A 15,251-nucleotide genomic window follows, 5' to 3' on the forward strand; every position below is an offset into this window, starting at 1 on the left:
CCTTAAACACATTTGTGAGGAAACACTGCGGCTGTCCTGATGAGTTTTTGAGTACCTTGAATCGTGTAACGAATACCTTCACTTCACCTGGTTTATCAAGAAAGTCTCAGTGTAGCACTAATTTTAACTCAAAGGTAAAGCTAAAACACAGACTTGGAAATGTAAGACTGAAATAGATCTCAACACCGGTTAGTAAATAGTTAATTAGTGGTGTCACAATATTATGATCTTGTACCTTTGTCCCTAATAACCATGTATCAGGTATACCTGGCAGCTTATGATGGTACTTCAGTTATTAAATCAGACCTCCCATTGTTATTTATAACTACAGGCCGCAAACATGCAATTTGATGTTATTCATATCGGTATGAAGACTGAATGCATGACGGCAAAGAGAAGTTGAACTTTAGATTAAGAATCCTTGCTTTCCACAATTCTATCCATTTCGTGTTGCATCCCACTTACGGTCTTATGAGAGCAGCACCTCTTCACTTGAGACTGTGTGTTATTTCCCATGTAGACGTTTGAAAAGCCAACATTTTGATGATCTCAGTTTTTAACCTGTATGGCAAGAGCTTGATCTTTTCTCCTCTGCCTACAGCGGTGCACATTAACCAGTGTCATACTGTGATCTCCTGTCATTAACTGGGTTTTGTTCAGGCCAGACACCCAGACACTCTGAAGTCTGATGTCTGAATGCAGACTTATCTTTATATCCTTTGATACCCTTTGATATGGTGATATGAGCATGAGCCTTCCACCAAGATATGAGTTATGAAAAGCCAGTAACTAATTATGCCGCGGCACTCTGTCTCTTTTACTTCTTTCCTTCTCTCTCAGCCTGTGCATGTGTGAAGGACAATTTATTTATTTCACCTATAGCACACATAATGGGAGAGGAATCAAAAGGAGGGCCTGTGCATGTGGATATCTGTTCCAAAAGATGAATATGCTGGCCATCAGTGTTGAAAAGTGAGTCATAACACATTGATAAATGAGCATGCACCCACATGCCCTCGCACTCACAGAGAGTGAGGACAGAGGTATAATATTGGCTGACTGCATTAAAAGGTTGACCAGACCTCATCAGGATAATTACACAGTGTCACCATCTGTCTTTGAATTCGGTCAGAAGTACTTAAAACTGTGAATGAAAGCTCGAGTTATGAGTTGTGAAAGCTCGAGCTATGTCATCTTCATCATCATATTTCATTATTTCTGGACAGAATAAAAAAAAAAACCCGAAAAGAATGAAGAGATAAAATTGTGGATGAAGTGGAGGAAGAAGAAAAACATCAATGGAGTGTTTGCTTAATTTACAATTAAGATTCATAAAATGATTGTACATAAAAAGGTTAGAGATTGGCATACTCATTCAAGTGATCAAATCGTGGAACAATTTTCAGTTTTTTTCTACAATGATTGCAATAAATGGTCCTAACATCTGGTACTATACAAATTGATTGACAGCAATAAGGCCATAAGAAGACGCTTGTAATTTTTGCTTAATTTGTATGTATGTGCAAATCAGCTGCCTTGCCCCCAAAACATAATACAAGCAGTCTTGAATGAAAAACATGTGTGCTAAATTTCTATTTGTCATTTTGAAGACATCACATTAAAACCATTGAGTTGTAGACATAAACATTGCCTCCGACTTTATGAAACACTTCCTATTGAGCATTTCTGAAATCCAAATAAAACCAAGGCCAGGTGAATTCTTTATTTATTTATTTATTTATTTATTTATCTTTAATCTTGAACTGTAGAATAAGCAGGTTTTGAAGTTGTGTGTGCTGGGTCATGTTGTCAACATAAAAAGGAAGCATTACTGATAATATTAAAATGAAACAAACTTCCTTCAGATGCTCTGAAGCATAAAAAGCTCAACTGCATAAAACAAACTAAACTGTCACACAAATTGTAATACAAAGTAAAAATGCAGCAGTAATTACGATGCAGTTTGAAAAGCATAGAAGTCATGGTCTATTCTTATAGTCTTCAATTAGGGTGTTCAGTAGAGCTCACATTGATGTTGCAAACACCTGGATTATGCTCTCCGACCACTCTGTCAAACCGCACGTCTCCTGCTTGACAAGCAATTACAGCCAATGGGCTCCGGTGGAAAAAGCCCCGGCACAAGGTCATTGTCTGCCTCGGTTTCTAGCAGCAGCAGGAGGAATCTTAAGTTCAGTGAGTTATCGTCACCGCGACAGACGTATTCATCTGAGACTGACGGTGTCACGTCCTTTGCTGATGATAGATTCCTGTGCCAGGGTTTGCTTGGTGGGTCGCTCTGTTGGCATCTTTGTGATTGGCTGATAATGGATAACGTCCAGTGTTATCCATCATCCCACCTGCTAATTCAAATAAGATTTAAATGAATGAGAGAATGTGTATTGAACAATCCTCATAGACATTATAGTGTTGGCAGCGGTTAAAAATAAATCATTTACACTTATCTCACTTGATTTGCATCACTAAAATGATTGTGAATTAGCCTTAAATTGCTCATTCCTTTTGGTCTTGGCCAGTAATGAACTACTAAATGAAGCGATGTAAATTTCAGCGACAGCTTCCCAGGTTGTATTGCAGTACTCTTTTTTTCTGACATGAGCCAGAAATTGTAGGGATGTTCAGCAGTGCTGCACAGGGAGCAAATGGGAATGATTCAACAAAGCCTTAAGGTATGAAAGATCAAAAAAAGTTAATGAATAGATCTTTCATGTGTTCCCACGGTCTAATGCATCAAATGACATTTCAAGTCAGGGGGCTAATTGTTCACAGTGAGTCTGTTTCTTGACAAATCATAGTGTCAGACATAGTCACTCAGGTTTTACTCCCATAGAGGGCAAATGACCAAGTGAAATAAATTAAGACACTTATAGAAAGCCTAATCCTTGTTGCAGCTTTATATGGTTTCTTAACTAAAAAAAACCCTAAAAAACAAAACAAATTGGAGGTATAATATATTTTTATAATGTGTCTGATAAAACTAACTGTAATTTTCTAATTATTCTTACAAAGAAACACGTCAGTGTAGCTTCCACAATAATGACTGCTGCCATCTGTCATCTGATGAAACCCTCAAATCTTAGTTGCGACTGCGGATTGTTTTCCACTACAAGGTTGGTAGTTTGATCCCCCATGACGCTCCGCCCATGTGTCCTCGGGAAAGACACTGAACCCCGAATGTCTCTCAATGGAGGTTGAGCAATTTGCAGAGCAGCCATCTCCATTGAGTGAGTGTGAGTGTAAATGTAACCAAGAGTGTAAAGAGCTATGACACTGGTGGAATGGTGGGAAAAAAAATGCTCTAAGTGAATTTAGCCACCCATTCATAAGGTCGCCAGTCTGTCACAAGCTAATTTATTATTTAGGTAAAAAACTAGTGGATCACAGTAATTTCACTAACTGTCAAAGGAGAATACAAAAGGACAAAAAACAATGGATAGCCTTACATCAAAGACAAAGAACTGATATTGGAAAAGTAATGGATCCATTTATTATAAATGTATTCGAAGATGAACGTTTTAATTGCCCTAATACACACTTCAGCTTTTTAGGCAAATGCAAAACTTGCCAGAGATTATATTAGTTTTAACACATGTCATTTCACTCCGACATTCATCACTTCCATCAGAAAAAGAATGTCAGGAAACACTTTAATTGCAATTTAATTGTAAAGTTATGATTGATGTGTTCTCCTGACATCCTGAAATGAAGGACAACCTGTCAAACGTGCCTCCTAATCAATGCAGGCACACATTTAATAAAAGCAGTGTGATGTTTCACTGCCCGCCAGTTCCAATTATGAAGAAAAGACACAAATAATACCAATTAAATGATCAAATATAGAAAACAAGAATTCACAGCTGGCATCTAATCAGATATTTGTTTTTATCAAACGTCTGCTGCTGGATTTTTGACTTACATGAAAGAATCACCTTGATTAAACAACTGAAAACTTGTGTATAAGATTAAATGATGCTAAAAGCAGTTGACTTTATTTGTGGCATATGATTACGTGCTGCGATCCTATTCCCCTGTGGGCATCAGGTGGAAAGAAATCAGCTCACACATACTGTACATACAGACACACAACTAACTTTAGCCACCATATTGTGCTGAATATTTAGCGTCACGGCACATCACATTACTCCTGAAGACTGAAATGCGTGAAGCATAAACACGATCCTTGTTAGTATCGCTAAATAGTCCATCAATGATTCAGATGGAGACTTTTTCTGTGCACTACATGTGTGCATGTGAGTTTGCATGTAAAAAACCCTGAAAATTAAATCTTAGACTTCACTTGGAAGCTCTGAAGGATGCAACAATGAATACATGTAATGATACATGCACCTTTTTTTTAATGAGGTCAAATATCCACCGTCCATCCATCTGCTAGATTTAAAGGTAAGGAATAATGTTAAGAGTCAACCAGTTAAAAAAAAAATTGATTTGCCTTCATGATCTTTCAGATATCTATCATTCACAGCCACAATGGAAATTTATATGTTGCCGAGAACACTGTGTGCACTGAGTAAAAACAAGCTGTCAGCAGACAATAAGCATGGTTACACATTGCAAGCACAACAGAGTGATGACACATCTGTGTGAAATATTCACCGTCGAATGTTTCAAATCAAAGTATTTATACAGACGTCAGTGTGGATTTGGGATAAACACACAATAAAACGTGCATATGAATGCACATTAACCTAAATCCCCATAGAAACTGGATCATCATCATCATCATCTGCAACAACTATTCCTGATATTTTTCACTTCTAAAATTATACAAGCAGAGAATTCAGTTATATATTACACCAACCATCAACATAGCACTACATTCATTTGTCGTTCCAAAAGACTCTGATATTGTTTCCAATGCCGCAGGGAACACAAAAGCACTGTTTCTGCATAGAGGAGAATGCATGAGACAGTTTGAGACCATTCTGGTATTGTTTGTGGACATTCTGAGAAACAATACTATCGACATGTCTGCTCATAAACCAGAGTGAGGGGCTGATGGGATGTGTGACTTTGACTGACTCAAGAAAGCCAAGCGCTACACAGAGCAGCTGAGAAGGGTTGAAGGAATCTCTAGAGGACTCTGGGATGTTGAGAACTGCATGATTACAATCAGTAAGTGAGCATCCTGCCGTCAGCATGGTACATTTTGAATAGCTGGTCTCTGGTACAAGTAGTCCACTACTTTGTGCAAGTGAATCATTTTGTTCACCAAAAGTAGCTGTGGCAGCATACTGACGGAATGACAAAGAGCACAGAACCAGCACTTTGATTTAAATATTATACATCTGGAGAAGATTGGTTAAATTGCTGCCGCTGGCTTCAATGTCACGTTAATTTTGGAGTGTTAAACTGCTAACAAGTAAAACTACTCATATATCAGGGTACAATAGTTGCATCTGTGTAATCAAATTCCTCCCATATCTGCTCTGAAGTGGCGAGAATACAAATATTGGGCCTATACAGTATGCAACTACTACTTTCAAAGTACAGTATAGATGTTTATTTATACTATTTACCAAGTATGTCCCAGAGGATGCAACAAATCAGTCTGTGAGGCATCGTGGTGTGCTGCAGGTATCAGCTGCAGTTCTTGAATGCCACATTTTTGGAGGTACTGAAGCCGTGCTAACATTAGATGTCTTCCCGTATGGATCAAGGCTGATGTCACTGTCTCAATGGAAGTGCCATGAATAATCCAATTCTTCATGATTGGAATACTCCACTTGGATATTGTAATGTTAACTTACTAAAAAAAAAAAACAGAAAAGCAGTGTGATAATGTAACATTTGTGATGTTTGACATCAATCACCCTGCCCTCTTTCATTTAATAGTGTCCCTGAAATGCTGCCAGCTATGCTTTGCTGAGATTAATAATGGAGGAGAAAGAAGGTACTGAGCAACAGAAGCTGACCCCAGTAAAAGGTCTTCAAGGTCTCACGTTATATAAGCGCATCATTTACTATACGTTTCATTAGTTGTGACATTGTTAAGAGACATCTGCTCAGTTAGATACATGGTGCCAAAAAAAAGAAAAAAAAAAAGAATAACAGACTGAGGAACACCAAAGAGTTGTGATCCTGCTTAAAATTAATTACGAGGGCATTATATCATCGATCCATCCATCTTCTTTACTGCTTTATCCAGCTGATCACGGGCGATGGCGGGGTACTTCCTGAGTAGGTTGCAAGGAGTAGCTCATGGTGCCACCAGGGAGAAACAGACACACTCACTCCTACGAGTGACTTAGAATCACCAGTGAGACCCTGTTTACACTACAAAGTGGAAGATGATCACAGCAGAAGAGTGAAAAACTAACGAAGGCTGGTAAGAGAGGTGCATTTAGTGCATCTGCATAGTTAACATGTTGTTGACTCATCACACTTATCATGACATTGTGCTACAACACAAACTCTGCTTGCATGTTCAAGCTCCAAAACACACCTGTCATACTGTTACATGTTCAGTTAATACAGATGCACTAAGTGAAAACATGCTGGCTGGAATGGAAAACAGATTGGATGGTATGGTGACTTATAAATTCACCGTTTCAACCACTCACATCGCGGGTCTCATCACTTTCAGACAGCTGTGCCAATCACAGTGATTTATGACAACAGCGAGTCAACAAATGGCAACGCTTTCTCAAGGAAATATTATTAGTGTCTGAATGGAGCCGAATGGTACAAACTGACAATACGACTCCCTAAATCTGCAGCCGGAGGCAGATAGTGTACAATTATATTAGAAATGAATGTTGATGCAGTATTTTACACATATTTTACACACTACATCGATGGAGCCATTTCGTTTTCATTTTTATTTTATCTCATGCCATAAATGGTAAAAAAAACAACATATGGGATCAGAACCGCATTTTTATAGTAATGTATTACAACAATAGAACTTAAAGTGCAATTATACAAAGAAGGAAGTGGGAAACAAGATAATGACAAGCAGGATTATCAACAATAAAAGATAAAAGACAGAATACTGGTTCAAACACAGCAATGTGACCCATGTAGACATGGAGTTACTTTAAAGCAGCGCCTGTCCTGTCACTCTTTTCCTACATAGATATACCATAGATGTGTATATCGCCAATTCCAATAAAAGCTATAATTACAACAGTCATGGCACTGCTTGCACTGATCACTACACCGACAGAAAAATAAGGTAGTAAAGCATGCCCTGGAACCAGTGCAGGGCAACAAACGACAGAGTCCTCATTTAGAGTTAAATGCTCAGCAAAAACAAGCGAACAGGAGAAAGAGCAAAGGAAAAAATGGTTTGAAAAGAGACGGGCTGCCTCCATTAAAATAGTATGATTGTGCTTCGAGGGACTCTATTACCTGTGTGTGTGTGTGTGTGTGTGTGTGTGTGTGTGTGTGTGTGTGTGTGTGTGTGTGTGTGTGTGTGTGTGTGTGTGTGTGTGTGTGTGTGTGTGTGTGTGTGTGTGTGTGTGTGTGTGTGTGTGTGTGCATTTTTATACACAACACATATGTGTGTTTGCACTTACATGTGAAATCAGTCAACTGTTATTTGCAGTGAGGGGATCTCACACGCACGCACATACGCACGCACGCACGCACGCACGCACGCACGCACACACACACACGCACACACACACACATACGCACACACACACACACACACACAGAGTTATGAGTGCCACAACAGGATGGTGTTTTGATTGGCTAGAGGGGTGTTTGCATATTCATGAGACGAAAACCATTTGTGGTTTGATGAACGCTGACAGTGGATTCTGCTGGATAGGAGTTGACACAGCTAAATTAACTGGGAACTGATGTCATTTTGTCACAGACCCACACATACACAAAGGGGACACAAGCCCACATAGACTGTGTCACGCAAGACAGACTTGGACAAGAAAATCCACCTTGAAACAAGAGCTAGATATTGTTTCCCACCTTTAAACACAACAAAAACAGCATGAAGGCCTGAATTAAAGATGGTGTACAATATAATATAAAGACCTTTCATCGGTGCCAAATAGCTTGCAACCTCATATAAGTGCTTTGTTTGAGATATTCCACCATCCCACTGAGCATAATTTGACAACAGTGTGTTCAGCTGCAACTCAGAAAGCAACCACATCATAGCATCGCCATGGGTGCTGCGACTGTGTCCTGCCTGTTGCTCCCTATTTTTCACTGTCAGCTCCCAGCTTCACCTGAAGATGACATCACTACCAAAGTCCGTCTCAACACCTTGGGGTGGCACACAGACTTAACGTGCAAAGACAAAACAAAGTGATGAAATACTATTCATGAATTCATCTTCTTTACTCACTTTATCAAACATATCTAAGTGGGTGCACCCTGAACAGGTCTGGAGTTCATCACAAAGTGACCACATTCGCATCTACGGCCAATATACGGTTATTATTTAATCGAAGCAGGTCTGTAGATTGTGAGACAAAGCTGATGTATTGACGAATAACACTGCGCAAAGAAACAACAAGAGAGTGGATTCAAAGCAGGGTCTTCTCCCTGTGTGGGGAACGTGCTCACTGGGGCTGCAGGATATTGATTAACGCTGTGATAATGTGGAGTATAGCGAGCGCAATATGGCTTGAAATCTAAACAAACACAAGCATATTATTATCCTTTTTCCTATTTTTTTCAATGACATGTCCACCTTCGGTTCCCACCAGCAGAATTTGAGAAACAGTTGTTGACTTTGTTGTCCAGGAAAGCAAGGCTCGATCTGATTGGCCACCTATGTTCATGAATCCATCCTGGATATGCATTATATTGTGCTGCTCTGGTGCTCAACGTTTTCGTACGATATCAGTGAAACCTAACAATGCTCAGTTATGCATATACATACGTACTTCATACAATATTCACTTTTGGCACTCATAGTACTACTTGCTTTGTATCCTTTTTTACTTTTCGATCCATTTCTTTTTATCTTTTCCACCTTTTCCTGAATTCCCTTCATTTATTTCTTCACCCACCCCTCCACTTCACCCTCCATCTCCACTGCAGCAGAAGGAAGGAAGGAAAACAACAACAGTCACCCCCCAGCCCCCCCCCCCAAAAAAAAACCTCTATCTTGAGTCAGCGGGCAGACAGACAGATGTAGAGACAGACAGGGAGACTCATGCTTAATGCGCCGCTACCACTCCAATTTCCAGTACATCTCCGCTCCACATTTCCACACCCGCATTCAATTACTACAAATTACATGCAGTTTAATTATTATGGTGTAGAAGATCTACTGTTCATTAGCTGAAGAACACTAGAACTGAGTGTGGACAGAAAAGAGTGGGATATGCTCTTTTTTCCCCTTTAGCAGCACAATGGGAATGAGGTATAGGGTGGAAGCAGAGCTCAGCCAAATGAAAATGCAGCAAATGAAGCATGAAGGAAGTGAAATATTGCACTGGCAATAAAGTAAACACAATGAATACCAATGATCTGAAAGACAATTTAATAAGATGTAAGACCAGAAATGATGGAATGATCAATAAACTATTTTGTACCCTACAGAACTGAAGAGAATTGAGTTTAATAGAATAAAACCAATTGGCAATGGTGGAATAAATTACTGAAAATACTATCCTCCCCTTTAATTCCCCCTCTTGGTTGGGCTTCTGAAATATTTATTGTTCATTTAGTTTTGACATTTTCCCTCCATTTATCTTGCCATGTCAAAGCAAATTGGATTCCATGAAGGAAGATTGAACAGATGAGAGGATATTAAAAGACAGAAAGAAGGAAAGACAGCCACAATGCCTATTAATACTGACAGATTCTGCCACTTCACTTTTGAGTACTTCTCTGTTTTAAAGTGATCAAGGAGAGGATGAAGAAAGACTCGCTGTATAGCTGCAATCCATCTCTTTGTGTCTCAACAGTTCAGGCTCAGTTCTTTTGTTACCCTTCTTCTCTTTTCTCCATTTTTAATCTCCTCAGACTTTGTAAGCTCCATTTGATTTTCACTTTTTGTTTTGAAGATGTCACACTCAAAGTGGACAAAATCTTTTTTGTCTCTCTGTATTTTCCACCCTTTCTCTGGCAGCATCTTTTTGTATTTCTTCTCATATCTTTCAGCATTAACTCTTGTTTAATTGTTATCTTTTTTTTCCTTGTCTGTCATCTTGATTTATCAGAGTTTGTCTCATGATGATGACATAAGATGAAAAACAGCATGAGGGAGCTTTCTCTCTCTCACACACGCACACACACACACACACACACACACACACACACACACACACACACACACACACACACACACACACACACACACACACACACACACACGGGCAAATGAAAAACAATATTTGAATAGAGACGAAATCGCATATGTGTATATGCAGCCTGAAAGGCTAATCTTTTGACAAGCTCTGTGTGTGTGTGTGTGTGTGTGTGTGTGTGTGTGTGTGTGTGTGTGTGTGTGTGTGTGTGTGTGTGTGTGTGTGTGTGTGTGTGTGTGTGTGTGTGCATTTGTTTCTTGATGAAACTGCGATGAAATGGTGCGATAGGGATCCATTTTTCAGACCACAATTTCAAATGGAATACAAAACAATGAATTTCTTCATCAGATATCATTATTGTGCTTGAAATTACACATGAGAAATGCAGTATTTATCTGCTGGAATGGAGGGTGACATTGTCGAGGGATGACCTTCTTCTCTAGGACACACACACACACACACACACACACACACACACACACACACACACACACACACACACACACACACACACACACACACACACACACACACACACACACACACACACACACACAGTCTAGACGTAAAATATTCTTTTCATAAAAAGAAATTTCTGTGTTCGGGCGCTGTGCTCCAGCAGATTTAACACATGGTGCAATAATAGGTAGGTTTTTCTCAACATGAGGAGAAATGAGCAAAAGTTTTCTGAAAGGTCCGTTGGGGGTAAAGATCAACCTAGAGATTAGCAGTATCAGATTTTTACTACAAACACTGAGCTGTTTTCTCTGCTTTCAGTGGTCTACATCCATTAAGATGTTGCCCAGCTCGTCAAAGATATTCTACCATTTACTCTGGGAGGCCATTTGTTTGTTTTAGCTGTATGTGTGTGGGAATGTCTTTCCTGCAAAATGATGAAATGCTGATCACTGATTTTTGATGCATTTCACTCAGAGCACGCCGGAACCTCCTTCATACGCCTGCATTCATCTTATGCCTGTGAACAGTGAAGTCATCAATAAATCTCACATGCGAGGTCCACGGGCCTGTAGAAACCATAAGTGAATGACCACCATGTTTGACAGAATAGGTTGGTCTTCTGGGTTCTACTGTGTTTTTCTTTTTTTTTTGTACCTCTACACTTTCTGTTTTTCGTATCTTAGCTGAGTAGTTTCATCGAATATGTAGTGAATGACAACCTGGTCTTTTTGCTTTTCAAACAAAGCAGCTTGTTTGTTAAATCAAGAGTAATGCAGCAGTTTTTCAAAATATTGATTTTGTTAGTTTTAGTTACTTTATCTGTTTTACCCCCATAGCATTAAGATTTTGTCCCAACAAATTGGCAATGACATTGTGTCAGACACCCTATTCATGGGATCTTAGTGATAATCAGGTTAGTATCTGTGGCATCCTTAAGTGAAGCATAAAGCCTAAAATAAACTGAAAATTGACACTTTTATTTATTTTTACCACTCCAACAGTTACAAAGGTATTTATGGTATTCGTCACATTCACCTATCCCCGCACACAACCACACACCAATGGCAGAGGCTGCCATGCATGGCGTTCAACCTCTATGGGGAGCAGCTTTGGTTTCAGTGACTTGCTCAAGTGCACTTTGAAATGTTGACAGGGCGAGTTAGAGGGACTCAACCACCAATCTTGGGATTGGAAAAGGCTCTGCTTCATCTACCGCAGTGATGAGCAAAGTAAACAAGAAAATATGTGCTCATTTGAAACAATTAGTTTGGACTCTTTGAAAATCCACAGCCACACTAATCTTCATTCACTAGTTGGACAGGCACAAGCTGTGGCCCTACAAACTATTTCTAATCCTGAGTGAAGCCACTTTCTCTCAGACGGCATTTCTCTGTTGATTTTCCCTGCTATAGCACCGCTGAGCTGTTCAGAGCACACATGCATACAGCTGCAGGGACTGCTTTCACCACCACCATGTCAATTTACTGTATGTTAGAGGGACAGACCATTCTGTTGTGCACTCAGATGGAGAGGCTCAGAGTGTGAGTGAGTGAGGAGACATAACATTTACATGGAAAATATGTTAAACACAAGCTTTTTCTACATGTATATTTGGTTACACAGTGCTGAGGAATGTAGATTAGATTAATTGCAAATACCAACCGCAGAGGGCGGACTGACAAAATTAGATTCATTCCTGTTTTTGAATTTCTATTTGATGAAGTATGTAAAATTCCCCAGTTGGTCAAAAAAGGTTAAGGACACAGCACACTGTTGGAATTATGCTACATTAATTAAAATTCAGTATGAGCTTATAAAACCAACATGAAAATCTGAGAGTGAGAGGCCTCTGGGTACAGTGAAGGAGGTTTTGATTGCTGTGATCATTCCTCCTTTTCACAATGGAAATTAAAAGATCCATTCCCAACATGCCTCCAGAGAAATAGAGAGGGAACAAATTAAGCAGGTCTTGTTCAGTTCAAAAATACTGAATATTGCAGAGTTCATTCAGAGTTAAAGTCTTGGTAAAGCAAAATCACGCTTATGTCAGTATTCACACAGACTGTAACATTGTGTAATATTTTCTAGAAGTGAACCATTTTAAAGTTGTTTTTTAAACATTTTGTATGGACTCTTTTTTTAACGACAGGTAAATGTTTTTTACATGGCTGAAATGTTTTGGCTGCATCTGCGGCCTTCCTCAGAGAGTCATCTGACATGTGATGTCTTTATCATGTGACCACTCTGACGGATCTGTCAAAAAACTTTTCCTGCATTTACCTGTCGTTAATAAAGCGTCTATACACATGTATTTAGAACGACAAAATGAACACAATTCAACAGGTTTTTTTTTGTTATTATTGAATGATGACAAACACCTTCTGAAGTGCATCTAATGGATTTACATTAATGTTAGCTAATGTCAATGAAAACAAAAAAACTTGTTTAGTATGTTGGGTGTCCGTTTACATGAAACCGTTTTGAAAATGGCTTCCAACGTGGAACTTTTGGAAAATGCTCGGGCTCCGTCTCCATGAAAATGCAACTTTTCTGAAACGCTGGTAATGTGTCTGCGCACCACAGTCGTAGCAAAACATTCTTATGCACATGCTCGAACAGATGGACAATAACAACAACGTTTGTCTCCAGAGTGGCATGACTCCCAGTCAATATTCTCCTGGGACTTGGTGGTATAGCTGACAGTCCCGTAATAGCAATCCACCCTGGTGGTCAGTCCATACGAATGTCTGTGTAGTCACTAGTGTTAAGTGTTGTGGTGTATTGTTCTCTATGTGCATGTGTGTGTGTTTTCATTACAAAAACAAAGACCACACACACACACACTCGTCACCCCACATGGGAAAAACGACATTGTTTTCAGTGTTTCTGCTGTTTTTGTTTAAACGGACATCGTTTTAAAAACGTTGTCATATAAATGTGACACTTTTCTGAAATGAGTTTTCATGTAAACAGGGTTTTAGTATCAATGCCTCTTCTGGTCATACCTTGGAAACTATCAAACCAGCCAAATTTTAAGGAAAGCGTTTACCTACACAGCCCTAAGGGGTGAACAGTAACATGTCCAGGGAATTTATACTAACTTTGTCAGATACTTGTTTAACTTGATTGTGTTGTCAGCTAATTTCATGCAATGGTTTATTGTAACTTGGAAGCAGTCCATCATGACAATAACATTTCCGCCTTCAAACGATGAATAGGAATTAATGAATTGCATGACAAATCCTGCTATTTAGATTATATCGTTCACTGATGAGACAGATATTCTTTTCAATGTGGTGAAATTAAACTATTCACAAGGCTAATCTAATTGTATAGGTGCACTAGCCTGTGTCAAACTGAAGAACAATTATTGGCTGAGTGGAAGAAAAGAAAGCTCAAACATTTTGTGACTACAAAGCGCCCAATGAGTTACACACCATCTTAAAAACTGCATAATCCATTCGTTCACTGATAACTTGGCCATGGTAGGCGTGTCTAATTACCTCAGTGAGAATCTACATCAAATTAGTTTTGCTACAACTGTGTACACATAAAACATTAGGAGTCATGTCTTCAAACTAGCATCCTGTTACCTCATGAAGCTAAGAGGAAAATATCTGGAAAGACATAAATGGTCTTCACTCATTAAACAGGTTTAGTGGGTTTAATAAAGGATAAAACGCGAGGGGGAAAAAAAAGTAAAGCTGTTCATGTTCAGGACACATCGTATACAGCTGTGTGAAGGGATGATGTCCAAGCCTTAGGCAATTATTGTACAAGCTGTGTCTTCTTCGTCTCTCCATTATCTTTCACTACATCACCTGAAGGCATCACATCAATCAACATCACAATGAAACATTGTTGCGCTGCAGCCCCGAGGGAAGGATGAGGAAAAGATGGAGGAGAAAGAGAAAGAGCACTGAGACCGTTTTAGGACGAGTGGATTTCAATGGTCAGCCTTTGGTATTTGAGGAAAAAAGTATGAAACAATCGAGAGAACAATGTCACATTTACTATTGTCAAGCAGCCAAGGCAGAACATTATCTGTAAAATTGGTATTAATTAGAATCCGTCAGCCAGCGGATGAACTCTGTCTTCATGTTAATAAATTACAGTGAATCATTCCCCCATTTTGGACTTACTATGTACTGCATGAGTACATATTTTGTTCAACTTGTGTCAGTTTTTATTTTATTTTTAAAAGACCTTTAGTTTCACATTCAACCTCTTCACCGTATATTCATTCTGCACAACAGAGGACAGACTGATACTTATAATACATTCACTCTCTAATGTCACTGTGCTGTGTGACCTCTTCTTTGCCTTAATTTTTCTCTTTCTCCTTCAAATATTTGTGCTTTTTTTGACTCCCTCTCATTCCAGACGTTTTTCTTCTGCCATCTGTCACTTCCCTTAAATCCTTATCCAATAGTGTACAACTCTTTCTCTCCGTGGCTCTATAATGTTTGTCTCTAAATCAGCCTTCGGCAGATAAATTAGCATCTGTCAAGGCTTTCCTCTGTGCTA

General features: G+C 39.2%; 1 protein-coding gene across 2 annotated transcripts in view; it reads right to left on the reverse strand.

Annotated features, from left to right (window-relative positions):
* The window catches only part of LOC308110071 (alpha-1,6-mannosylglycoprotein 6-beta-N-acetylglucosaminyltransferase B-like), a 119,095-nt gene that overhangs the window by 76,837 nt on the left and 27,007 nt on the right, over positions 1-15,251 (reverse strand). The window lies entirely within an intron of this gene.

This window comes from Lipophrys pholis (assembly GCF_963383615.2).
Source record: "Lipophrys pholis genome assembly, chromosome: 5".
In the NCBI taxonomy this organism is placed as follows: domain Eukaryota; kingdom Metazoa; phylum Chordata; class Actinopteri; order Blenniiformes; family Blenniidae; genus Lipophrys; species Lipophrys pholis.